This window comes from Hypomesus nipponensis, chromosome 1, assembly GCF_054491055.1.
Source record: "Hypomesus nipponensis isolate SF chromosome 1, ASM5449105v1, whole genome shotgun sequence".
NCBI lineage: Eukaryota > Metazoa > Chordata > Actinopteri > Osmeriformes > Osmeridae > Hypomesus > Hypomesus nipponensis.
In genome coordinates, this window is record NC_140361.1 from 5,846,608 (window position 1) to 5,873,631 (window position 27,024).

General features: G+C 42.1%; 1 long non-coding RNA gene across 1 annotated transcript in view; it reads right to left on the minus strand.

Annotated features, from left to right (window-relative positions):
* Positions 1–569: 569 nt before the first annotated feature.
* Positions 570–27,024, minus strand: part of LOC146302188 (uncharacterized) — a 164,113-nt gene continuing 137,658 nt past the window's right edge. The window contains exon 3 of the long non-coding RNA XR_014755886.1: positions 570–1,053. This is a non-coding gene — a long non-coding RNA (uncharacterized LOC146302188). The remainder of the gene's footprint in view (positions 1,054–27,024) is intronic.

Here is a 27,024-nt window from a genome sequence, read left to right on the forward strand (position 1 = left end):
CTGGCTTTAGGAAGGTCTGCCATTACCTCTCCTGTCTCTGTCTCTTCTCTGCACACCGTTTACCTCCATCCTTTTATCTCACAGTCTCTCTACCTCTCTCTTCCCTCGACCATCTTTAGTCAGAGCCATGCTGTTACTGAGACCGACAAGCTCAGATAATGTCAAATTAAAGCACTTAAAGCTTCAATTTACATATTTTACCTTTTCGTTTATTGGACAAACCCCAAGGTATTTTCACCATCTCTGTGTAGTCTATTTACGATATACTTTGACACAGAGCTCTTTACAAAATGTGATATGTTCTGATATAAGTGTGTATCAGCTTACATACACTCGGTTGCATATTTAAATAATGTCTGAACAAATGCTTAATTATTCATTAGAATATATTCTTATCATTAGAGTGGGTCAGCTAATGCCAAGACTATTTCTTATCAGTGGAAATAGGTGGTTTATTTCAGACACTGTATACACAAAGATACCCACACAAACACACACACACAGAATTATGTATTACATCGGTGTTTCCCCTTTAATGGAATGGTATTTGATATACTGTAGGTGTTAAAACAGCAAACGCTTCACAGGATAAGCTGGAATGAGGTTAGTATGAGGGTTAAGGTGAACTCAGTTGTTTGATTGGAAGCAAACAATTACTTGGAAATATCAAAATCAAACTATTGTCTAGTGAAAGACAATTAAATGCTGATTAGGAATGTGGGTTCGCATTGTAGGTGCCAAACATCACTGCAGAAGTGTGTTGGCTTTACACATACAATTGCGAATGGGCTCAAATAGACACACAGGGTACTGACTTGTATACCCATACACATACCCACACATAGACACACACAACAACAATGCTGAAAGGATAGACTGGGATTTTACAGACAGCATAGAAGTAGCTGAAATAGCTCTAGAACAGCAAAGTGATCTTTCTGCGATTTACCCTGCAGGAAGCTCACTTGTGGCCCGCTAACAAACAAAGCCAGATCGAAGCCGCTATTTTCCTGCTCTGCACTCACTCATCACCCTCTTCAGCATCAAAGGTTCCTGTTGAAGAGGGAAACAAGTTTGTTTTAAAATTAGCATGATTCTATATATAAAATTTGGGGTTTCCAGAGTTGACTAACTAAAGTGTGAGGGCTGCATAGTAAGTGCTCCAACATGAGTACAGGGCGAGAATTTGCTATGTAGTAAATTTGCTAATGTGAATTGGTGTGAATGATGCCTCCGGTGCCATACGTTTGGTTTACCATAGAGCTTGCTTACTTCTATAACAGTTCCACTGGTGTCATCGTGTCCCAAGTATTTAAAAACAATGTTGCCTTAGTCTGTTTATAAGTCATAACATGTCACGGTATTGGAAGAAGCTACCGGAGACTGAGTCATGGAAGGACATCTCCTACTTGCCACAGGAAACTTATAACATCACCGACTGCAAAGTACCTCCATCATGTCAGCTTCCATATCATACCAAACAAGAAACAACTGTCTAATTACTAACAGGAGTCTATGAGTGGAATATCAATGAAGTAAATGTGCGATAACAATAACCATCTATACCTTGTAACCATTGTTACTCCCCATTCTCCTACCACAGTATTTCACAACCTCTGCTATGCCGACTGAATACATCCAACTCCAGAGCATTGTGGAAATCAATAGCACAGAGACAAAAGGCCAGTTGCTCCCTTGGTCAGAAGACGCCTCGCCCCTTGCCATGTGAATCACCCCGAGGTTTTGCCCTCTTGAAAATGTGATTCCATTCCGACAGATTCAGTGTCTAACTTATTTTCCCATACCCTTGAAACAAGAATTATACCTCGGGAGAGTTGTATGGATGGGCTTTGATCTGTAGAACACTGCTTTGATTTGACTAATACAGCAAAGAAACGGGAATGACAGGGAGAGACTCTCTTGTGCTCTTAACCGTCTCTCTTCTCCCCTCCACTGTTGTTGTTCATGGCTTCCAATGACAAAATGTCAAGCTGAGAAAATAAGGTCTAAAGACATCTTGGTCATATTTTTAACCCAACAAATGCATATGTTGGTCACACCCATCCAATCAAACCATGATTTATAAATAAGGCTATTTTGAAGACTAATCAGATGCCCGATGACTTTATCATGTAATTATAATACCATTCCATAGTTACCAATGAGGCCTGATTTGTTTTCCAGCAGGGGGCGATCTAGTGTTAGACAGTGGGGGGAAAAAGGTAGAGAGAGCGAGAGAGAGCGAAACATGAGGGAGAGAAAGACGTCAACCACCCAAGGAGGATTTTGCTCGACCAGGATTCCTATCTATTTCAGCTTTGGCACACTTGAGAGATGTGGCAGACGGAAATACAAGCCAAAATTCATTTAACGGGCTTAGCATGAAGAGTGGGTGAAGATGATCTGTGGCTTAGAGATGGGGCCCATCCCAGCCCTCTGAGCACTCAGCATCCCCACACTTAATCCTACTGCACTTGCAAATCTCCTCATTGAAATTGGGAGATCCAATCCTCTTGTCTTGAATGGCAAGGGGAATGGGGCAAACGGAAGCCAAAATGGAGTCGTCGGTAACCAGTTCTCCAACCGATATAGTCATTTCCAGTTGACTTTGACCCTTCTATACCATAGTAATCTTGGTATATTATAAAGGCATTTTAGAAGTTTTGCACTTTTACTGTATGGCTGCAATACTTGGTACACAGTACTGTACCTGTCATACTTGTGTACTTCCAGGGTTAGGGTTGTATTGAGGTGCAGGTCAAGATGTCTTGAACAACTATAAAACATAAAAACGGCTTTCGTACGTTTTCCTTAGTTGACCCTTAACCTGGTGTATTGATCACACTTCATCGCAACTTCATTTTATTATTTGTTTAGTTAGTTCAACCCGTCATTGTTAAAATCTCCTCCTCTTGCACCATGCTCATTCTGTTTCATTCCAGTCCCTGTGGTTACCTGCCCTGGACGTTGCATCACAAAGCTGGGACAAGACAGTGGAAAGACAATGTGCGTATTTCTGATTCGATAGAGGTTCTATAGAGGTTATGATGACATTATGTTTACAGTAAAAGTAGTTGTCACGGCTGTCTAAGTGGCACCACACCTTGGCTTTGAATATCTAACAGCTCAAAGGCTTATTAATCAGGCCCCAACATGACTCTGAGAGGTGAGAATGAGCTGCCATCGCATACAGGTTCTTCTAACACCCACTGTGCTTTCGGAGTGTGTAGGGGGGAGGATACAGAGTTGATTCATGGTGCTAACAAATAACTGGCCCTTTGAGTGTAAACTTGTCAGTGAGGTTGTAACACCCCAAAAAGATGTGAGAAATACTTGCACTCAATTGACAGCAGTGACTGTGGCTGACAGCAATTAGTCTGAAAATCTCAGTTCATACTTAGGAGTCATGTTTAGGAGAGTTATGAAGAGGGCAATACTGGCTTTGTTATTAAACTCAGCATATTTACTTACTTTCAAAGTTTATCATTTATAAGTTTAACTTATTCTTAACAAGACTTTGGTGAGGAAAGTAACATCTGGTTTCTACCAAGTATACTTTTAAATAATAATTTAAAGGTTAACAGTTATGGAACAATATCTTTCAGTTGACCTTGGCACAGCATTGTGCAGCAACAGCTTGCTCCACTATAATAGCTGTTTTGTTTTCTTAGATAAAAATAACTATGTTCACCAACACCAACTTTATTATAATATTTTAATGTACCCAACAGGAAAACACATGGGATCAGTATAACCCTTATAACCATATAAGATATGAAATGCATTTTCAACATCTATTTTTAGCACATCCTTCAGGTCTGCGGACAGTGTTTGGGCTTCAGCAATTCTTCTTTCTTGTTGAACCACCTCATGTTCTACTACTGGACATTGTTGAGAGCAGGGAAAACGTGTGCTTGTCTGGACTAGAAACTACCAAAATTATGTTGAAACCAAATAATGCAACAGTTTTTTGTACAAGATATTGGTTAATTGTATACTCTTACATCTTACTTAAAACATTTCTATGCTAAATCTAACTCAAATTGAAGACTTAAGCCAACCAGTATCTGAATTGCACAAAATGGGAAAGTTATTTTGCTTCGCAATGCTTTTTTAAAGTGAAAAGATGATGTGCAGTCTTAACGCTTTGGGCTGAGCGTCACGTCAATGTCATCATGTTGACGTCTGGTCATTGACAGCAAAATGGAGGACATAACTGAGCCCTTTGTTTGTTCAGTATGTTTGCCTTCTAGAATACATTTGTCTTTGTTCTGCATCTTCAATCAAGCCAGCCTATCTGTCACAAGACTACTGTGTCACATTGTTTAACGGCCTTCATGGAATATTTTTTTACATACCGGCCTTCATGGAATATTTTTTACATACCAAGGAGTACATACCATTATGCAAATATAACTTGTGCATTCATGTGTTGCTTTTGAAGGTAATGTGCAGTATGTGGGAGTGAATGTATTGCAGAAAAGAAAAACAGTAGCCATGGTGCTTTGGGTGCCAGGCATATGAACCCTAAATACTGCAGGGTTTCCCACAGAAAATGTGTTAGTCAAGGTGCGACAAAGTTCTCTAAAGAAGGGAGACTGCCATTTGAATGAAAGGGAGAAAACTGGCCAAGAAAACTGGCGGAAACACGGCGAATAGCGCAATAAAAAAAAAAAAGTCAAGGCGGCAGGCGGGTGTTGTTTAGGCGACCGCCTATTAACTGCAAAGTGCTGCGGGAAACCCTGGACTGATATTAAAACCCTTATCACTGCAATTTCTTGAAGTTACAGTCGGGCGGAGCTGGTCCGTGCAGGAGACTCCAGACCTAAGCACCGTCAATCAGCACAACCGTCATATCATGCAGTCTTGGCCCTCCTACCTCAGCCATGGCGCTCTATTGAAGACAGGAGCTCACCCACACTCTGTCATCTCTCAGTACCACACAGGATGGTCAGCGTTATTTACCTAGCCTCCACCCTAGCCTCCACCCTAGCCTGCACCCTAGCCTGCACCCTAGCCTGCACCCTTGGTTGAGTGTACCCACTACCTATGGGGAACGTGTATCGCAGCTCTGCCATGGATGCCGAGACAGTCTCAGTTGTGTTCAGCAGAGAGCTGGTGTGAGCAGAGCCATATATGCCAAGACGAATGTGTTTGTATTATCAATATAGTGTTTATTACCTACTACTGAGCCTTTCTGCCTGAACCACCTGTGATTGAACATTTGAATCCAATATACAACACATCAAATGGCTGAACCAGGCCTCATACCAGGGGTGTTGTTAGACATAAAGCCCTACTGGGGCACAGGCCCCTACTATTCATATCCATTTGTTTCTTCCAAGCTTGCTGCGCACAATGCACTACTAGCTATATAAACTTCCCTTGCTTAACCATACAACAGTTCAGGGACGCAAGTTTGATATCAGCTTTGGCAGGGACATCAATAGTTAATGCGAGTGCGCACATATTTGTCGCATTCATTAGAGCGGGAATACAGTTTTTTTTTTTTACTTCATATTAAATTGTTTTAGTCAAAATAAGATGATCGGTAGGCCTATCATGTAGAAACTTTCTTTAGTTTCGTAATGTTTTCTTAGCCTACCTTAATTCTGATTTGTTTGCCGAGTCTGACACCTGGACTTCTGTGTGTGTGTGCTGCAGTGGCTCTTTGGCAAGCTCAGGAGAGTTTGCTGACATGGAATTCTGCGGGTATCGGTTTGTGTTTTCGGTTAAACTGCTTTGATTTTACAAGCATTGATTGGGATACTGGGTTCACATTTTTCCGGAATTATCAATCTAAATGAATGCACTGACTAATAAAGTCAATTGAGTTTTAACAAACTTAAGATTTTACTGGGACACATGCCCCAGTTAAAAGGGTCTAATGACACTCCTGCCTCATAACATCCATTATGGTAGAAAAACAAAACAACGACTTGCATGAGCTCCTGTTGCTACTTCATCTTGATTAGAGTATAAAAAGAATGTCTCCACTTCAACATCCTGTCAACATCAAAAACAACCAACAAGCTAACAAACAAGCAGTAACACTATGGCTGTTTATCAATCCGAAGAACGGCAAGAACATACTTGCGTTCTTGAGAAGAACGTTCTTGCCAAGCGTCTTGTGAGAATGGTCTTGCAAGACCGCCAGGACGGGGGGACCGATTTGAGATGTGTGTGTTCTTGCAATGACTCCTGGGAAATCAGATGCGTTCTTAATGACCAAGTCACCATCCATATTTTTGGCATTCTTGGTGACTTGTGTTCTTTGGATTGGAACCGTACTTGGGCAATGAAAGATGACGTCAATCGACTTTGCAAGAACACATGAACTGAGAAAAATATGGATTGATAAACTGACATTATTCTTATCAAAGCCTTTCACTGACTGAAATACATAACATGTCTACCTTGGTTTCTGATCAGACTCACCTCTGCATTATGTACGTACGTCCCTATGTTGTCCTTATTCCAAGCCCCACAACAAATTCCTGCATTGCATTCATATAACAAAGTACCAAACATCTATCCTGCCATACCCCATGCACACAAACTGTAGTTGCCCATTAACAAATTATCACCCTAAAAAGTATCCTGCTAAAGATTGGGAACCCAAAATCCCTGAGTGCATTAGTATTCTGAACAGGGCGTTCATCATACCCACATCTCATCTTGTCCTCTGAAATGACTTGTACATTACATTAACCTGTCATGGGCACTTGGCATTTCTTACCATTTCCTCCCCGATTCCCAATTTAAGACTTGGGAGGCTGTGTCCTTGACCGAAGCCCAACATCCCAGTATGGCACTGGGCACTGAGTTCATAAAACACTTCATTAGATTTCACAACAGGACAGAAAGACAGGGAGGAAGACTGGCTGGCAGACCTTGTTTCACTATCGGACGCCTTGGTGTGGTCACACGTGCACACACAAACACACACAGCTAGTCACTGCAATTAATGACTGAGCTTCCCTCCTTTCTCTTTCGCTCTCCGTCGCGATATCTCTTTTTATCTCCTTCCCCAGACCCCCACCCACCTACCTCTCTCTCTGTGGCAGGCCTAATAAGGGTGGCACCAGCGCAGCAAATAGATAACCTCTTTCTCACTCACAATTAATTTTCAATAAGAATTTCCTTCAGTAGCCTCGCAGTCACATTGTGGCTAATAGGAGATCTTTCAGAGGCATTACTGAGGCAGCTTGTAATTGCCAACACAGTGTAAGTATTGAGGATAATGTTATACAGATCATGGTCACCAACAAAAACACTGTGGTTTGCGTCTAGAAAACCATTTGGTATAGGGTACTCCTGAATGGCTTTGCACAAACTCGAAATATGTACATGGCAAGCAGATATTTGCAGGTTACTGTTTGTGAGCAAGTGTCTGAGCATGTGTATTCAAGACTGAGGAGACAGTAGACTGAGGACAGACTGATTGTCGAAGTTGAACATGGGGGCCAAGGTAACAGTGGAATATATACCATGACCCCCCCCCCCCCCTCCTCTCCCAAAGCTAGCATCAATATCACAACACACTTGTCTTCCTATCCCCAGCTTAACGAGGCCTTGTGAATCTCGACGTAGTGTTGTCGGTCGAACATCAGACATATTAGAATACCTCCTGGCTGTCGAGGGAGGCAGCGCTCCGTAACTCACGCTCAAGCTTCAATAAACTGTGTGAAAACGCTCTGGTGCTTGTGTGAAGGGGTGGGGGTGGAAGAGAGAGCCGGGTTGGGATGGCAAGGGAGCCCTCCACCTCGTTCTTTCTCCCTTCCTTCCCACAGAATTAATGAGACCTGCAGTGGGATGCAGCCAAAACGGGGTAAAAGATGGGCGAGAGAGAGAGAAAAAGAGCACGCGTGAGGACGAGAGAGGGGACGAGAGAGAGAGGCAGAGAAGGAGAGAAAGAGAGTGAACTTGTGTGAGTGAAGGAGAGAAAGGTTCGGAAAGAGAGAGAAAGAGAGTGTGCGTGCGCGTTAGGTAGAGAGAGGGAGACAGTAAGAGCCTCGGCCCACAGTCGGGGGATTTCTATTCAATAAGCGCAAGCAGAAGCTGATCCCTTCCACCTCTCTCTTATTATTCACTGGGAAATTGCTGCTTCCTTTGGGGACAGTTTGGAGAATTGTGTACAGGAGATGGCTGTCATATCTCTCTCTCTCTTCCCCTCTCTCTCTCTCTCGCTGACACATTCATACTCTCACCGTCTGTCTTTTTCTCTCTCTCTTCCCCTCTTTAATGCCCTGTCTCTGTCTTTCTCACTCTCGCTCTCTCTTTCTTTCTTTCTTTTCCATGTTGTTCTGTTTCTTTCTCTCCTTCTTGTCTCGCTAGTGTATTTGTTAGACCAGAGGAGGGGGTTTGGCTACGGCACAATGCACAACAGAACACTCTGTGGCAGAGCGGCCGCCGATGCGTTGCGAAACACTTCACTGTGAACAACAACAAACCAGGAGACAAGTGTGATACGCTCACAGGATGGGTTTATTGTGTTTCAAACAATAGTCTCCGACCATTGGTTAGGTACAAACAACGGCCTCCTGACAGCCATGAAATGTACCACGCGGCTCAAGATGGAAGTTGAAAGAAAAAAGCAACTGAAACGCTTTAATACTTCACGCTTCTTGAGGCGGCAGGTTGTGTGTGCATGTTTGCTGCTTATTCAAACCTCTTCATCCATCAACAGCTTGTATTAGCATCAGTTGCTGTGATGCGTGAACTACAATCATTCTATCAGCTTGATTGCATCAACAAACATTCCACAGTAGACCATCTATAAAACATAGCTCATACATGTTTACATGTATGCATATTCACAGTTGTGGATGGATGGTTTTGCATTAGTGCATCTGTAGGAGCCTTTAAGTCTCTAGTCACTTTACTTACAGGTACATATTGTTACATTCTTAGTTGGTTATTCTTAGCATGAGTAATTCTCAGTTGTCACTGAATTATTCAGTGAATTGTACTGTACAATTAAGTTTTTCAAATTCATAATTTGTTTTATGAAGTACATTGCTGATATTGTTGACAATTAAGCATTTCCTATAGGTTAGGTATAACAGTATTTAGTATTAGATTGCTATTACATGTTTCTCAAGTTTAAGCTTAGCTTAGAGAGACATGTAGTTTGTAGAGTATGTTTCAAGTTGGTGTACTGTTACAGGTATTGGTCCACTGGGCCTTGAGCCTAGACAGCCTCGAACTGGCTCAATAAACAGGAAGTTACATAATATACTGCATAAACAATTCATTATTCATCATTCATTCCTATTCATCCGTTACATTCAGGTTACTGACCAAGTGATGATGGAGTGGAACATATAATGTGGAAAACGTATGATATTGCTTCCAAAGTCATCTTTAAGCACAGGCATGATAAGGAACAAATGCATTAAAACCATGTAAGAAATGTTGTGAAAGATCATATTCAGCATTTGACAAAAACGCATAATTAGCAACCTCCTAAACGTTCAGTCACACAATCAGTTATTAGTAGTATAAAGTGAGAGTGAGATCAGTACATCAATTGAGGCCAAAAACCAACGCTGTACTTCTGCAGTCTCCACTCTAAACTAGCATGGTGCTGAATAGACACATTCAGATGACCTGGAGTCAGAGAGTGACCAGCGGATATTAGTGTGCGTGATTAATACTGAGACATGAGGCTCAATGAGTAACACAGCCATCAGAGGGATGGTTGCGGGCCATGTTGGAGACATCTGGCCACATTGGAGCGATTGTTTCATTAGAGCCGATGACCTACCTATGAGAACAGATGAAAGTGAACAGATTGTAGCTGTTTGGCATCCCTCCAGATCATTTTTTCTGTATGCAACATCTAAATACCTAGAGACAGTACACCGGCTGTAATGATATCAGATATCAGAGTCAATATGTACAAATCGGGACACACCTCTATTTGCCCACCCCTTGCTGCCCGAGGAGTCCACGTAACATATTAGAATGAATGAGTCCTCGGGGTCGAGGCAGGGTTACTGGATCTTAAACAGATCTCTCGAGTGATCTTCCAAAGCGGCTTTAAATGGTTGGGTAAACTGAACTCAAGACTTGGTATAAACATCCATTTGTTACAAACAACTAGTGTTTCCCTCAGATTTTTTTCAGATACCTGGCAGCGCCAATAGGCTGCCTAGCAAGAAAATGTGAACCCTATTCTATAGGTTTATTCACCCTATTCTATAGGTTTATTCGGGCATTTGTGGAAAACAACGGTAGGGAAAACATTGAACTCCTTTTAGTGACAAAGCATTCGACACAGCTGACAGAAACACTGCTTAGATGCAGAAAAGTCTTGTTCTTGTAGGCTATATCATGTTGAGCTTTAACTGTGTTTATACCTGTGTGTGTGTGTGTCTCTGTGTGTGTGTATGTTTCCTTTCAGTGCTTGATCACTGGGAGATCACAGTACCGGCATCTGAGCCCAGACAGAATTGAGACGTTTGCTGTTCCTCATTACATAACGGCCTCTCTCCTAATTGCCTGATCTTCAATACAGATGAAAGCTTCATTAGGTGTACAGCGGCAACCAAAGGTGTCTGATAAAACGGAAGCGGAGGAAGAGAAGAAAAGAGGGAATGAGGGAAAGGAGAAGCTGCAGGAAGGATGGGGGGGGGGGGGGGGTGGGTTGTGGTAGGATAAGGGGGCAGGGTAGAGGGGGGTGGGGTACAGAGATCAGAAAATGTTGCCGTACGCTTTCGTTCGCTCGCTCGCTCGCTCGCTGAGTTATTTAAAACATTCCAGAGGCGAGTGATTAGAGGATGTGTCGGGGATGTCAGACTCGGCGGTAGCAGTGTGTATGTGTGTGTGAAAGAGAAAGGGTAAGAGAAAATGTGTGTTTGTGTGTGTGTGTGTGCATACACTATTTGAGTCAGTTGCAGCATTAACAAGAGGAATCCGTATGGTAGATATGTAGATGTAAATGTGTGTGTCTACGTGTGTATGTGTGTACACTCCTGTTTTCTCTTCTGAGTGCTCTGATGTCAGAGTTGTGCATCATATATCAGATACAGCCTTAAAAGAGAGTGTGGGTGTGCATATACAAGCAGATTAAGCCAAAACACAGTTATCAGACACCTTTATGCCATGACTCCCTTCCAATGGAACCATTCTATTGAGTCATTACAGAACGTCACAAATATAAACACCTTCCCCAAAACGCTACAAGAATGGCTGCTGTTATTGCCGTCTGGGCTCGTTAAACCTCTCTTCCCTGCTGGGGTGGGGAGGAATTATAAAGTCGTCAGGAGGAGAAGGGCTCCCATTGGAAGGGAAGTCTGATGCAGAGTTTGTGATTGGCCCATTGTGTTTGGGCTGAACGGGTTGTCCTGGGAGGACTCCCGGCCTTCCATTGCCAACCATCTGGAGACAATGGCCTCATTCACGGCTACAGCGCTTAGCTAATGCCTTGGAGGAACTACTGGAAGGGGCCCATCAATAGAGCTTTTATTTAGCCAGGCTGTAACAAGCCAGGCCTCTGCCAAGCCTGTAACCAACGCTCAGGCATGCTTCACGCAGGAAACCGTGTGAAGATGACCTCCAGTGACAAAAATGTAGCCCTACATGCAGACACGCATGCACTTGAGTCTGAGCTCGCCAACTTAAACACACGCACACTCCGATCTTCACCCCTAATGATTTTCCTAATGCAATAGCATTACTGAGAATGGTGAAGGCCGCAGTCTTGAAGAGAGGAGGCTAATTAATAAGACGGAGGGCCGTAAGAGACTGCAGGGAAACGTACTCCCACGGAGGGAGAAAGCGTCTCCCAGACAGAGGGAGAGGGGAAATGAGAAATTAAAAGAGAGAGAGAGAAAAGATGCGAGGGAATAAACGACTGGGTGGAGGTAGGTAGAGGGAAGGAAGTAGAGAAAGAGAGAGGAAGAGAGAGATGCCTGCAGGGCCAGAGATCTCGCTGAGCCCACACTGGAGAGCCGCCTGAGTCAATTCCTCCTTTCTATTTCCCTTTAATCGAATTTCTCATCAGTTCATCTAGGTCACCCCTGATTACCATTACCACCTTAAGTAAATGTTTAAATATGACTTCATTACCATTACAGTAATGGAACCATGTCTCATTGATCACCTACATCCAGAGGAAATGGAAGGGGCTGAAGGATTGGGGTGACATGTTTAACCAGCTCCTTCGTCCCCACAGACACATACAGTCAGCATATTGTTTAGGTTTCTTGTCTCCATGTCTCTTGTCTTAACAGCCTCAACTGGAGGTGGCATTGGAAGGGACGGTCAGAGGGGAGACACCCGTGGGCTCGTCTGCCTGTAAGGTCTGAGATTGAAATGACCAGATAAGACACAAGAAGAGACGTTTTATATTGTGCCGGTGACCGGTGTGTGTGTGTCTGTCGGTGTGTGTGGGTGTGTCCACTTCTAGTGCATCCTCTTTTTTCTTTCATGTTATGGTCTCTTGAAAGTGTGAGCAGGTTTGTGTGGGCATGTGAGTGTGTGTGTGCGTGCGTTCTCCGGGGGGTCTACGTGTGCTTGCCTATGCGTTCATCCTGAGACCAAACTGCAATACTATTTGGTCCTGCTGGTTACGTCACGGGAGTTAGAGGAGTGAAAGGCTGATGCAGGCCATTGACAATGACAAAGAACGCTTCAGGGGAGCTTTTCCGGGTCGTTCTGTGGACTCACTCATGCGAGGACTATGTGCTCCGTGACTGACACTCACTAAAAAGAGAGACCCAACATTCACTCCAAAAAAACCACTTTGTCTTCATTCCAATAAAGGGGGGGGTATTGAGATATATATTGTTTTTATTAATTTAAAGAGTCTAAGAGGGCAATGAGGGTTACAAAGGGTACATTTTGTTTGATGAAAATCAACAACAAAAAAATCTTAATGAAAACTCATCTTCTCTGTTCAATTATGTGCCTGACATTTATAAAATTAAGTACCACCATGTGTGAATGTGTGTGTGTATATCATTGTTTTAATGTCATCCCATGTTTATTTTGCACAGTGTGCCCTCACTTTCAATCAGAAAAACAATATTCATATGCTTACCTAAAGAGTAGAAACGACATCCACTAATTACAAAAGTGATGTGGGGAGGAGGGGGAATTAATCCAAAGTTCAGAAGCAGTAGGACTTTGAACAATCTGTTTTATTAATGTGTTGTAAATCTGCTTCTTGGCTTTACTTTACATACTCTATATGACGTTCGACCGTATTCACAATTTGCCAACACAGTTTTTAAAATGGCTATCTTCCTGTGCGTCATAATGTAAAATCTGTTGAAATTTCAGACTAAATTCTCTAGGGTCTGTTTTACCTTAGTGAAAGTAATCACTTGAGTAGTCATGTGATTAGAACAGCTCAATCACAACAATGTTCAGGTGAAAAACTGTCTGTACTCTTTCACTTCTGAGCCTGCTCTTGCAATTTAGTTTTCTGCCATAAAGGAGCCAAAAATAATAAAGAAATTGTATGCTACAGTTCCAGATGACAGGTGCATCAGAGTGATGATCTTTTGATACCTTTAATTTCCCATCCTTTTTTGGAGGTTGTGTTCTTTTGATGTTGTCATGACAGCTGTAGATTAATTACCACCTGTCGATGGCACCTTAAAAATTCATTTGCAGAAGCACCTGGAAGCATGCCAGTCAGGTTGAATAATGCAGCATTTTGAAGCACTCATCTCACCTAAATGCACAATGCTCTGAGGCTGCAAGTGCAAGGCCGATCTCAAACGAGAAGTGTGAAAGATCCTCTGAAGAGGGGCTTTAATGAGAGATGGGAGTTGGGGTGGGATCGTTATGCTTTCTGAAGAGCTGAGAAGAGCTCATCGGATGAAGGCCTTTGCCATCTCAGACAAGGACAATGAAAGGTTGTAACAAGTTCCAGACAGATGTCATTATGAAAGGCCCGTCACATGATAGGGCTTCATCTGCAATGAGAAAGTGAATAATAGTTGTGGGTGTTAGCCAGGCTGAATAAATCACGCTTAATGCTGAGCAGCATAGATGGTTCAGCCATGCTCTGTTGTGATGAGATTGCTATGCCTGGAACAGAGGTGGTCTTAGACCATGGAGTGGGCTCTTGGTCTAATGGTTTTGGATCAGTAACTGACACCAGGGTTTAATTCCTACAGGAAAGACAGACACACACACACACACTATCCCCAATGTGAAATTGAACACAGATACAAGATGCTTCTGTAGGCAATTGAAAATACTTAAGTCATATTTGACCTCGATGGCATGCAAGTAAGTTTATTAAGGGATTACCAGTGCTTGTCGACACTCGAGGCAAGTGGTAGTTGACTCGCAATCTTGTTCTCAAGAGACCAAAACTTGAAGCGGGTCAAATACAAATCTGCATATTATTACACTGTGATCTTATTCTCTGAAAGCTATTGCATCTGATGCTGTTGAAGGAGAATGAATGAATGTATTCAATGTTACTTGGTAAAGTCAAAACAGGTGATATGGTGTATTATGTATTATATGCATGTGATATATTCTATTTCAGGTATATTTTCAGAACCATTATGTTCAGTTGACTAACTACAAGGCCTTCCTTATAGGCTTCAAGATTTGTAATACAATTAACTGCATATACTTTACAGTAAAAAGGCTTTAACAATTCATAGGACAGTGTGAAATGTACAGCAGCAATACTTTCAGCGGTATGCAAGAGTAGCATGGCTCCTCTAAAATCACACCAATCAATTAGAGAATTTAATTGAAAAAGAAAAAAAATATATACATATATATATATATAATGTTGGATGAGCTTGTACGATCAGAAAGCTTTGTCTCATGTCATGCTGCAAGATGCTCCTACTGCCAATTCACTGGTTATAAGACGCAGCGAGGATGCTTGTGATGAAATATACAGAAACTAGGATTTCAGCCCGCGCAGTATCGAGCAAGACTAAAATGACGGTGGGATCAAAAGCATCAAAAGTAAGGGGGGAAATGTAATTAGGGGGGAGAGAAAATGTATGCAATTTGATCATTTACGATTCCCAGTGAGAGTAGGTTAAAATAGACTTCAGAGCTTCCATCTCTCCCTTGTTTGTGCGCTAAGAAAAATGGGGGTGGCGGAATAACGCAGTCTGGGGAACTTCGGATGGAGGTCGGGCGTCCCCAGTGTGGGCCGTTGCTCGTCGGACGATTCCAACCCGTCCTACATCTTACCCACAATGCCCTGGGGGATGTCGGAGGGAGCTCTGATCCTTTTGATGGGACTAATGAGAGGGCGGACAGTCACTCAACAGTCACATGATCACTGCTGAGGAGATCGATAGAACCTTCAAGAACCCTCCCCTTGGAGGGATGTGAAGACAAAATCACCTGTTCAATTAGAGGTGGTGCAATGCAAATTAGAATCTGGGATCTGAAGACGGATCTGGGAACTAGACATGGTGCTTTTGATCATGCAACACAAAGCTAGCTAAGTTAGATAAGATACAACTGAATGAAACAAAGGATGCACAGTAATGTTGGCTGTCAGTTGTCACTGATCAAATTATAACTAGCTGAATTGTAGCTAGTTGTGAGATCCTCCAGCCACAGAAACACATACAAAGAAACCTGGAATTCTAGTATTACGTATATTCAATTAACCTGGTTTCTTATCCATTATGCCCATGAATGTGACATGGGGAGGCAATGCTGCAACTTTAAGTTGGAGTCCAGTTCAGTACAATGTGGAGAGAGTGAGACAAAGTGGCCATAAGAAATGTCAGAACCCTTTTCAAAATACAGTTTCTTTAGTTGCTCACACTGGTATCCTGAGTATATCCCCAGGTCTCATTTTATATCACAACATGTACAGGGATACTTTCAGACCGGACCTTCAACTGTGACCCAATTCACAGGTTAGCATACAGACTTCAACACGTCTAGATGGTGTTGACCCGTATACCATGCAGCGATCCAAAGAGTGTTTCATTAGTGCGAACAGCGGTGGACAGCCGCGAGGCCACGAAACGAGCAGTACAGCCACCTGCTGCTGTGACAGCGACAAACTGGGCTTGCAAAACCCTCTCATCCACGTGACACTCCGCTGATGCTTCTTCACAAAATGTGTTTCATTGTGAGTTTAGTTTGTTTTACCAATATCAAAATGTGGGATTATCTGCTTACTGAGATCCCCCCCAAGGTAGGATGAGTAAAACCTAACTGCATGGAATTTACATTACAGGTCAATCTGTTTTGATGACTGGAGCTCCAATTACCAATACAGGTGAACAGTCCCTGCATTGAACTTCCATGTTCAACCACAGCCCGTTGTCGCAGTGCAAGAGGGATAGTACAGTAAGTGGGACAGTGTATACTGGATCAGTCTGACAAGAAGTCATGCATCTCAGGTCTGGCTCTTGGCAGGGACAGCAGCGGATGACGCAGTCCAACAGCCCGCCACCCCGGGGCTGCCCTGTCCTTCTCCTCGGCCCTGGCAGCTCCCCCTCACACTCTCCTCTCAGTGATTAAAGTGTCTGTCATTACAGTCGCAGTACGCCACTGCAGCCTGCCTGCGATCTGCCCGGCGCTGACAAATGGTCTGTGTGTGTATCTGGGAGTATGTGTGTGGCTATGAGTCTGTGTGTTTGTCGGACAATGTGTGTGCGTGTCGTGTGTGTGTGTGTGCTCGTGCATTTTGGAAGTTATCATTAGAGTAACAGTGTGGGGGCAACAGTGTGTGAGGCAGTGACCTGTGTGCAGGGTCAACAGAGTTGTGTATAAACGATGATTCATGAGTCCCACAGAAAAGACTGAGGGGCACAGAGGCAGGAGGACAACATGCGGGAAATGAGATAAACAACTGGCAGCAAAGCAGCTTCTGAGGTAAATAAACCTCCACAGCATGCGGCCAACATAATAGATGAGGATGTTTGTGAAGGCTTTGTTTGGGGCCGACTGCATCTTCCACAGGTTTTCTGTCGTGCGATCCCAACCCATCTACGCTACCACAGGACCACGAGGACCACACTGTGGTCTGAAAATGACATTTTGATTTATAAATCTTAAATTGGTCATTCAAACGACACATTCCTAAAAACATTTTACCGTTGATGTTATATCTCAGTCCAATAAAATTGATTGGATTTATTGTGCTATGTTTGAGTAAAAGCAGCACCAAAAAATGATATACTGTATGGCCTTCAAAATACAATTACATTTTCCCACTACTCCCTAACCAGATTTACTTTGGGTTTATTTTCAATCTCACTTTGATTACAGTTCAAATATGGATCTCACTTAAAACATGAGTGCCAATAAAGGTTGTGAGCTTCTGATTCAATTAAATAATTTAGTCAGTGATTCGTCAGAAGTCAAAATTCAGTATTCAACAGCAAATAAATAATTCTGAGTTATGAATGCAGAATGTACAGTGATTTGGTTTTGAGTAATTCTCAACCTTCTGTGAGTTCAAAAATTGTAAATGTCTTTATTATTTATATCCTTTTGAAAGTAGCCATATCTTCTGAAATGGTGCAATACACAAATGCATTATTTTGACCGCATAACCATACACAAGGCTATATAGGTTGGTGTTGACCTCATTTATGTTGAAACATTTTAAAAACTGTAAGGAGTATTCACTTGAAAAAAAGAACAGTACTCAACATGAAGAGACCCAGTTATCATGTTTACACAGAATACATTCTACAGTCAGATGAATCGAGTAATGGGTGTTTCATTTGTAAATAGAGTGAAGGGCTTTTTGATTTAACCATGATGGGAAAAGCTTTACTCAAGAATGCACTCTTGATCATTTTTTCCCTTTCCACAGGTTTTGGCTACTTTCTGCTTAAATGTTTTCCAGAGACTCAGTAACATATGTCCTTCACAAAGGATGTCAAATGAATGTGAATATAGCAGACACAGGTCTCCAGTCCACATTCGACTTCTTGGTAAGAAAGCAGGTAAACATTCAAATAAAATACAATTTTTTTCATTATCTGTTAGAGTGGAAGGGAAAATACTGTGTTTGGTGTGAACAGATGTCTGAACAATTAAGTAAATTTCCCAGCCTTTTTTATTACTGAATTGGAAAGAATAAGTCACAGGTACTGAATTAAAATTGCTGAACAGTCTCTTGCATTTCTGGATTTTCCTCGGATCAGACATCTCCATTCACAAACATTTGTTCCATGTTGAAGGGCATTTCCCAAAGCCGTCTTCCATTAAGTCCATTGGCAACTCTGCTAAATAGCTAGTTGTGCAGATGCTTTGTTACTCCAACACGCTTGTTCATATCCAACTGGCAGGCCCGCTTTATCCATTCAACTCCTGCCTCATCCAGCCAGCAAACAGGAGCGTCGTAAGGTTTTCTCTGATGCATGAGTCAGCCAGTGTTTGAGCGTGTAATCAGGTTGGAGAAAGGCAGTCGGTAAGTATCCCACCTTCACTTTCCATTGAAGGCAGCAGGCTAACATTCGCACAACTCCTTCGACACAACAACACAAGGCTGCATTTTTCATATGCCCATCGGAAATGGATGTGAAATGTACAACTTTAGAATGTAACTTGATGTTTACTTTATTTAGAGATAACAAGCTTAAATAACTTTTAAAATACAGTTTCAATCAAGGGGTGTGCAGAGCCTCAACGCAATTGATAGTATTCATTGATGATGTGCTTGGCTGTATTGACTAGTGATTCGGAAAGTATTTGGGAAACAATCTCAACAAATGTTACAGTATCTTATTTGACCATATACAAAAGCAAAAACTAGACTACCCCGGTGAGTATATTCAGAGAATCCTGTTGCTGAGGAACCAGCTGGCTCATTCTAGGAAACATAAGCTGCTTTGCAGGCCCCTTTGGCAACAGTTAGCGTTGGTGCTTTTTAGATTCAAAAAGGACAGGTTCATCCTGGGAAATCGACCCGCTGACTGCTATCAGTTGACCTCTGGGACAGCTGGTAATTAATCTCACAATCTCATCCGGTCTTGTATCCTGCCTTCATGCCAGCTCGGTCTTATCTTCAAGATCATGTCAAGGTGGAGAGGGAAAAAGCCAAAGTGATATGGATAAACATCAGTACTGGTGTTCTCTGTGGTTTTATATTCTCGCAAGGAGAGCAATTGTTATAATATCTCATGTCACAGTGCAGACATCTATATTGTGTCATTTATGATATCAAACAAAGATATACAATTGAATTGGATGATATGCCCAGTACAGGTCTGGCTGGCAAGGTGGTGTGGTGAGAGTGAGGTTGGGAGAAGAGACTTGAGGAGGGTGTGCAAGTTTGTCACTTCCCAGATTAGACAGCAGTGTGTTTTTAGTTGTTTTTTTGGAACAACTCCAGGTGAACCCTAATCACTCAGTATTGTATGTCTAACCTCACCCCTTTATACTATTGTGTTCATTAAAGTCATATATATGCATCCCATCCCCATGGTAGACACAATCCACACGTTTCCATGTAACAGTGTTTATAAGGATGTTTAGTTCACACAAGATCACACCTCTAGGAAACCGTTAAGAGGAGCAGGCCCCATATTTATGATGTACTTGTTGCAAGGTGAAAAAAAATCCACTTGGAAACTAATGACTGAACAAAGGAACATCTTGAACTGCTTCTCTAGGATGTATGATCAGACATGCATCCAACATGACAGCTCAATTTCAAACTTCACATCATATTTCCATGCGATCCCTTTTTTGGCTGCTTCCAGCAGGCTGTTGAGGGATTAAACCATCATAAAGGCTAGCCTCGTTGGGATAAGACTCTTCCTCTCAGGTATTGGGACCAGGTGGAGATAACAGCATAGATTTATGCTTCTGTATAGAGCTACCGTACTGTTTATTATGATCCGAGGGAGATCATATAATCGTAAAGCTCCCTGGCGATGCGGCTCGACTCTGTCTTGCACGTCAGACCAGGGAGGAGATGGATGACCGCAGAAGAGCAGCGCTTTCACTTTAAAACCAATCACCAGCTGCCACTCTCGGGTCGCAGCCCCAGTGCAGACCCTGCTTTCTCCGTCCTCTACTCAGTCTGCAGTAAATAATCATACTATCCCCACAGTCTCTGAGCTTCTGTCCTCCAGCCAATGTAATTCCCCCTTCTGCCATTCCTGTTTACTCTTCGGGTCGGGTCTTACGGCACCTTTAATTCTTTCTCTTCTTTTGTTCTTTTCTCGCTTCCTCAGTCTGTCTCGCTTTCTGTGTCTATTTATGTCTCTTTTTGTATTCCTAATATATAATAATAACAATAATACTAATAGCCTCATTTAATATTTAACCTCACCCTAACTTGATTTGTGCAAAGCTAACCCAGAGAGCGTAATGGTGTTAAGAGCATCACAAATGTTGACACTACAGAGGTGTGCTGTCCTTTTTGACAAATGTCAAAACCGTCAAAAATCGCAGATGGGTCATGCTAACAGAATAATATCATTTATAACCTTTTCCAACTTTTTATCTGACCCTTACCCATCCAGCATGGCCACTCTGTGGCCACTTCAATTCAAGTTCCGCTAACCACACCATAAACCCTCAATCTATGAACTGAACCACTAACATCAGGCAGCTCTCTCTTGGTTACAGCAGCACACAGCTGTCCCCTGGAGCGGCGCAGAGTGAGAGAGGCTATTCTTCAAAGTGCATGCTTTGATTAATAACATCTCTTTAACGAGAGACACTTTTTGGCCACAATCTGAGCATCGCTGGCTCATTCATCATCCGGATGACAGACAGGACAATAACCATCAATATGACACTGAACCTTAAACACAGCCTCTTTAAGGAATGCCAAAACATGACCATGGAACGAGGCCTGGGTACAACACTGAACAAGACGTTGATGCAAGATGTATGACTTCCGCTTGGAAGTCGTCTGCTGGGACACGCAGACAGTCATCACGGTTTTTTAATAAAGAAAATTACATCCAACAAATTGTTATATAAAAGTGGAAGAACTGCAGTGAAATAATTTCCCAGGACTTTGACAGCCACTGTGATAATTTCTCTCAACGTTTGTTTATTCCAATCACAAATGCAGCGATCTCATTCGATATCTTGGAGACAAGTCAATGTACCCGAAGCAAAAACGAAGCATATGTACCCTCTCGTACTCTGCCTACAACCAACCTGGCAGAGTGAACAACAAAAGGAAAGCGCTCATTTATTTATGACAGTTTTCTGGTGGCTAAACAGCTTGGTGTGAAATATAAAAGCCTGGATCGTCATGGGAATTCTTCTTCAAAGCAGAGGTTCACTGAGTGGATCATTGCCCAGCCTTTCATATGCCAGTCAGTCACCTCCCATTGGTTCCTCAGCTTGCAGGACATGCCAAGGCAATACACTACCTACTCTATTTCACTTTGTTGTGTCAATAAAGAAAAGCATACCTCTGCTTATGAAGCAGTTAGATGACACATAACCAATATACCTTACTTGAGGTGGAGTTGAAAGATCCAACTCCTCTGATGATTGACAGTTTGCCTTTCAAATTACCTGGCTGGATATTCTGAATGGGCACTGGAGGGAGTAAAACATTTGCCTTGGTTCTTCTTTGGACTGAGTCCTAAACACATTGCATTAGAATGAGATCTTATAAGACATACAGTACAGGAAGTGTAAAGCCTGTGAATGTGTCTTCTTGGACGAATTAACAGTTTGTATCAAGTTCAGAAAGAAATGTAATCCCTATCTTTGAATAACTATTTGGAGATCCTGTCTGAACATTTAAGCATAACCTTTATTGACTACAGCCTATGCTTCACTTCATCCTTTTGGACACAGACCAAATCAAGGATGCTTCATACCCACATTGAATAGGGATTATGTTTAAACCAAATAAGAGCTTTGTTCCATTGAGCACACTCCGTAGGGACATAAGCATGTGTTTTTTCTAGTTCTGTCTGTCTGAACGACTCCAGAAACAGCTTGTGTGTACAAGCTGGAGTCAGGAGTCAAGACAAGGTTCTGTAGGGCTTTGGAAACCTACACTCAAGCCGGCTCTTTCTGCCTGAGCACAACTTGGCAGTGCCAAGCCCATCCCGGCCGTGTTGGAAACTGACGGGTGCCCCTCGTTTTGCACGTCAGATATAACCTTGAGTTAGCAAGCCGTAACACCTAAGACACAGCAAGACGGAGAACAACTTTTGGGCACCGTGGTGGGCACTGATAAGACTGGCATCACACGGCATAGGACAAACACAGTTCTCCAAGGAGACAAAAAAAGTGACCTTACCTTATCCACTTTTTAAGAGCAAAAAGAAACACAGAATTTACAGAAGTTGGCAAAAAGATGAACGTCTACTTGATTTCGGAAAACGTTTGGGTTCAATAGCACCCCTGAAGTTGGATTTTCTGGAACCTTAACAGATCAGCCAGATCAGGAGGCCTGCCAATCAGGAAGTCTTTTCAACGAAAAGATAAGGAGCACAAAGAGGGAGAGGGAGCTTTGAGGTGAGGATTAATGGGCAGATACTACCTCATGAAACCTAATTTGCTATTGTTCTGCCCAAGAGGTCTGCCCCAGTTTAGGCCTGTCTACATCACCAGTAGACAGAGGGATTATATAGTGAAAGACAGGCAAGGTTATATCAGGCCAACACTGTCATCCACTTTAGCTCACACCCAACCTTACTAAAGGGAATACACAGAAAATATGAAAATATGCCCAAGACAAAAACATTTTACCGTGGTGGTAAGGTATATTAACATTGAAATAAGAAGGCTCAGTGGAATGTGGATAGCTGCAGGACTTTTAGGCCTTTGTGTGACTGCCAACAACAAAGAAAAAAAATCCTATTTCCATTTCAAACATTTGTTTTAGTTTTCACCTAACCTTTCATGAACAGGGTAAAATAAACAGAGAAAAGCAAATTCACTGTGAATTGGAAAATTAGGTGCACTTAAAAACCTATTGCGAAGTCGTTATTTTTTTTCATCTTGATGACGATGCTACTACGGTGATGTTGTTGGGAATCATTTGGGTCAAAGGAAACTGCTGTTGTCAGGTGACTCTGTGTAAGTGACTTAGGGAGTTAATTAAACGGAATACAAACACAGGGAAGTTGCTAGGCAGTGTGTTGCCCACGGCGAGAGGAAGTACGGTTTTACAAGGGTCAAAGTAAATTCATCAATCACTCTGCCGACAGCTGAGGGGAGAAAATGAAATATCATTTGAAGAGAACGGGTTCTAAGTAATTGGTTGTGTAAGCACGCCTGCAGGTGGGTGTTTTATCTGACTAGGCAGAGAAATCCATTTGTGTTTTGTTTGTATTCCTGTTTGGTAACTGCACTTAGCTTGATATATAAAGAGGAGAGGGAGCCTAATGAACGACTGTCAGGAATGCAACTCTGATGTGGGATTCCAGAGATCAAACTAACGGTTAATTATCCTGTTTACCTGAGTAATACATGCTTTTTTTTTACATTTTAGGTCATGATAGCATACTGAACCACTTGAAAAGCAATAAAATCATGACTAAACCTGCACTTATAATAATGCAACTGTATGTTCACCGGAAATGTTCATTACTGTTGGCAAGTGAGGATGTTTTAGGAATGCTAGGGAACCTGGCTTTTTTTTAAACCTGAGAGGTAATTTGTACTCATGACTCGTAGTGCAGTATGTCAGTGTGACATCATTCATGCCTTTCACTATCGATGTTGCCCAAAGTACCTTTTGGAAGATGTTCTTGTGATGTGCAGTTACCCAAGATAAAAGGCTTCTTAATTCTCTGGGAACATTTGGCATTTTATTCTACTCTCAGGTACATATTTGAAAAGTTTATCCCTGTCACAACAATTTAGAGAGGAGAGTTTATCCAAACCCCCTGGAGGTATCCACAGACCCATTCTAAGGTAGTACATTTTAGACAACAAAAAAATGAGGGAAATGAATGGCTACACAGGGCTGACGGAGGCAGGGATATTAAAGGTTATAGCCTGTCAAGATGTGTGGAAGCGCCATGTGCTGTTCGTATCTCTTTTATCTCATACAGAGGTAATTTGGAGCTCCTACAGAAGCTGCCTTTGGAGCGCCAGCCGCAGGTGACTTCAGATGATCATGTGGAAATCAATAGCTGTCGGTCGCTGTTTCCACCGAGGCTTTGTTCATCACAGGAGTCCCCCTGGCTTCAAATGAGCACTGATAAAAGTGTAACAGATGAGAGAAGCTAGAGGTGTCACAAGGTATGCATGCGAGTCCTCTGAAGTGCTTCACGTGGAATTTCCTTAAACACACACACACACACACATACACACACGTGAACATACAGTACACATACACAAACTTGTAACCAACCATAAACAGACATTCTCTGCCAGACAACAGCAGAGTATTTGTTGTGACATAACACATTTCTCCTACAGGAGCCTCACTAATGAGCAGGAAAATGATTCCTATGAGAGACCTAACCTTTGAAACAAAGGTCAGAACCATTAAAGAGACACAGCAGGTAGCCAGCGAAGATTGAGAGTGGTGAGCAAGTAAGGCCCTTGAAACTTGAATCAGTTCACTTCAAAGATGGAGAGAACTAACCAACCAAGAAATGTAATAATGATAAATGGGTCAAAACCCCATTATCTATACATTTTTGCTATTTAGCTTGTTGCTGGTTGGAGTAGTAGTAATGTCTACAGAGCAAATCTGCATAAAGGATTTGTTAACACAGACATCCAGTCAGACTGTGTCAGCATGAAGAGGAGTTCTTGAGCTCTTCTGACATCAGCCAGCCATCAACAAAGATAAGTGTGTTATTAATGAGCAAGCTCCTGATGCTAATCCTCTGGCACAGGGGAAGTTCCTCAAGCCCTGCTCATAAAGACAACGTTTGTTTACTGATTTCACAGTAGCCAATGAGATGGCTGTGCCATAGAGAAACCCCAACCGCAGAAACAACTGGTTGTGTTAGAACATGTATTAAGGTCTGGAAGATAAAATACTAAAAATAAACATATATAAACCTATGACTTATGCCCATAAAGTATATCTGAAGGACGAAGGGACCTGGTTAGACACTAAAATCCAATAATTAGTTGTGCCAGAAATTCTATCCTTATTTTTTCATCTATCTGATGTGAATGTGCAGGCCTTATAAAGGGTTTATGAGGGATTCATTAAGTGTTTTTAATTCATTTACGGTGAGGCTGACATGACACTGTAGGAGTAGCACTAGGGGAGCGTCTCCATCATGTGAGCCAAGAAGAGCTGTGCTTTAGAGAGAAAAGGAGAGAGGAGAGCCAAGATCTCTGGCTGAGCTTTAATCTGACTGAGCCCCTGCAGCCAGAATACAACTTAGTCTACTTTGGAGCTCTGGACCAAGAAGGAGAGAGCGAGAGCAACAGAGACAGAGAGAGAAAAGCCCCACATCCAAAAGCCAATCTCTAGGAGAAAGACTGCAGCCATGAGATAATCGTTTTTGTTTGTCAATCACTTCCTAATACTGTAAATCACAACTTCTTTCTTAATCCGTCACGAAATGGAGGTGCTTTGCTACAGTACCTTTAAACCCACCCATGACTGCACACAGATGGTCTGCTGAGGCAGTCCCTGCGGATATTTTGTCATTTAGTTCTTAAATTTAGAAATGGGTGAAGGATAACTGTGGCTTCTCTGTGCCTGTAAGGGCATTTCAGCTTTGGTTGTGGTATATGTGATGGGATGGATGTGTTGTTTTCAATGGGATGTTTTGCTGAGTTAAATTGAATTGGGATGCTGAGTTAAATCACTTCCCACCAAGTGAGAAAAGAGGGCAACAATGCTTGTTTGGAATATTAAAGAGTCTGTATGTAAGTGTGTGTGTGTGTGTGTGTGTGTGGTGTGAGTGCGTGTGTGTGGTAAGTTTCCCCCCCTTCATCTTATGTTGCCCATGGGTAGGCATTGGTACTCTGATCCTATTGTAAAGCTGATACTTGTTAAAATTGAATTCAAATTGAAAGCATGGGAGGGAAATTGACTCTGTTTAATTAGATTGCATTTTACAAACATTAGCGTGTGCCTTGCTGACTAATCAAGATTGGGGTGGATGAAAAGTTAATGTTTCTCATGAGCTAACACTGTCTTAAAAGTTGCAGAATAAAATAAATCAGTAGACGAGATACAGTAACCTGTCAAACAAAGGGTCAATGACACACACAGACTAAACCAGTAAACCTCGTAAATAAAGACTCTCCATTGGCTTTGTTCCGAAACAAATGATATTTCAGTTTTGTAGAATATCATGACAGTTGACATTTCCACTATTTATAGGTCCCTTAATTATCAGTGTAATAGGAATACTCTTATCTGTTGAAATGCTAAGAGGTGCTCATGACAAGTAAAAAGCAATTGTGAATGGCTTATCATAAGAAATTGCATTTCATATCTACCTCACATTTCGTGCCAAGTATAGTTGCTGAATTTTGTATATTAGCTAAATCTGTCTGTGACTTGAACTGAAAGTCTTCATTTTCAACACATTTGTTTTTGTATTCTAATGCAACATTTCTTGAGTGAGAATATGTTGTCTGAACAGAATTAGTTATAGATAGCAACCACGTACATTTGTAGTTTCTTCAGCTTTTGGCAAATATGTCAGGACAAGGCAGCTTGCTTACAATAAGCTTGCAAATCGTTTATTCATTCTAAGACTCCAAGACTATTTTGCACTGCGCTGAGGATTTCCAAACCCTCAATAAATCTATTATGGGAAGTGCTCTCTTGATAACTCACTACAGTTTACAGGCCACAGCACACTAGTAAACCCCCCTTCTTTTCCACTCTCTCCGTTCCATTCTGGAGACAACAATGGTGGGTTTGTGTCCGAGCTTCTGCAAGTTGGGCGACTTGAAGTTTCAGAGGTTTGTAATTTACTGAGACATGTGAGTCATAGAATAGTTTTTAGGGTATTTCCACAAAATATTTTGACTCAGTCATTTTCTACATTTGTGCATAACGTAGGTCAATCAGTGTGATGATGCTCTCAAGAACTGTCTACAGTGCTCATTTAAAAGCAATAGAGATAGGAATTATGGAAGTATGTCCACAATGTAAACCAAAAGAATCTCTGTGGAATTGAATTT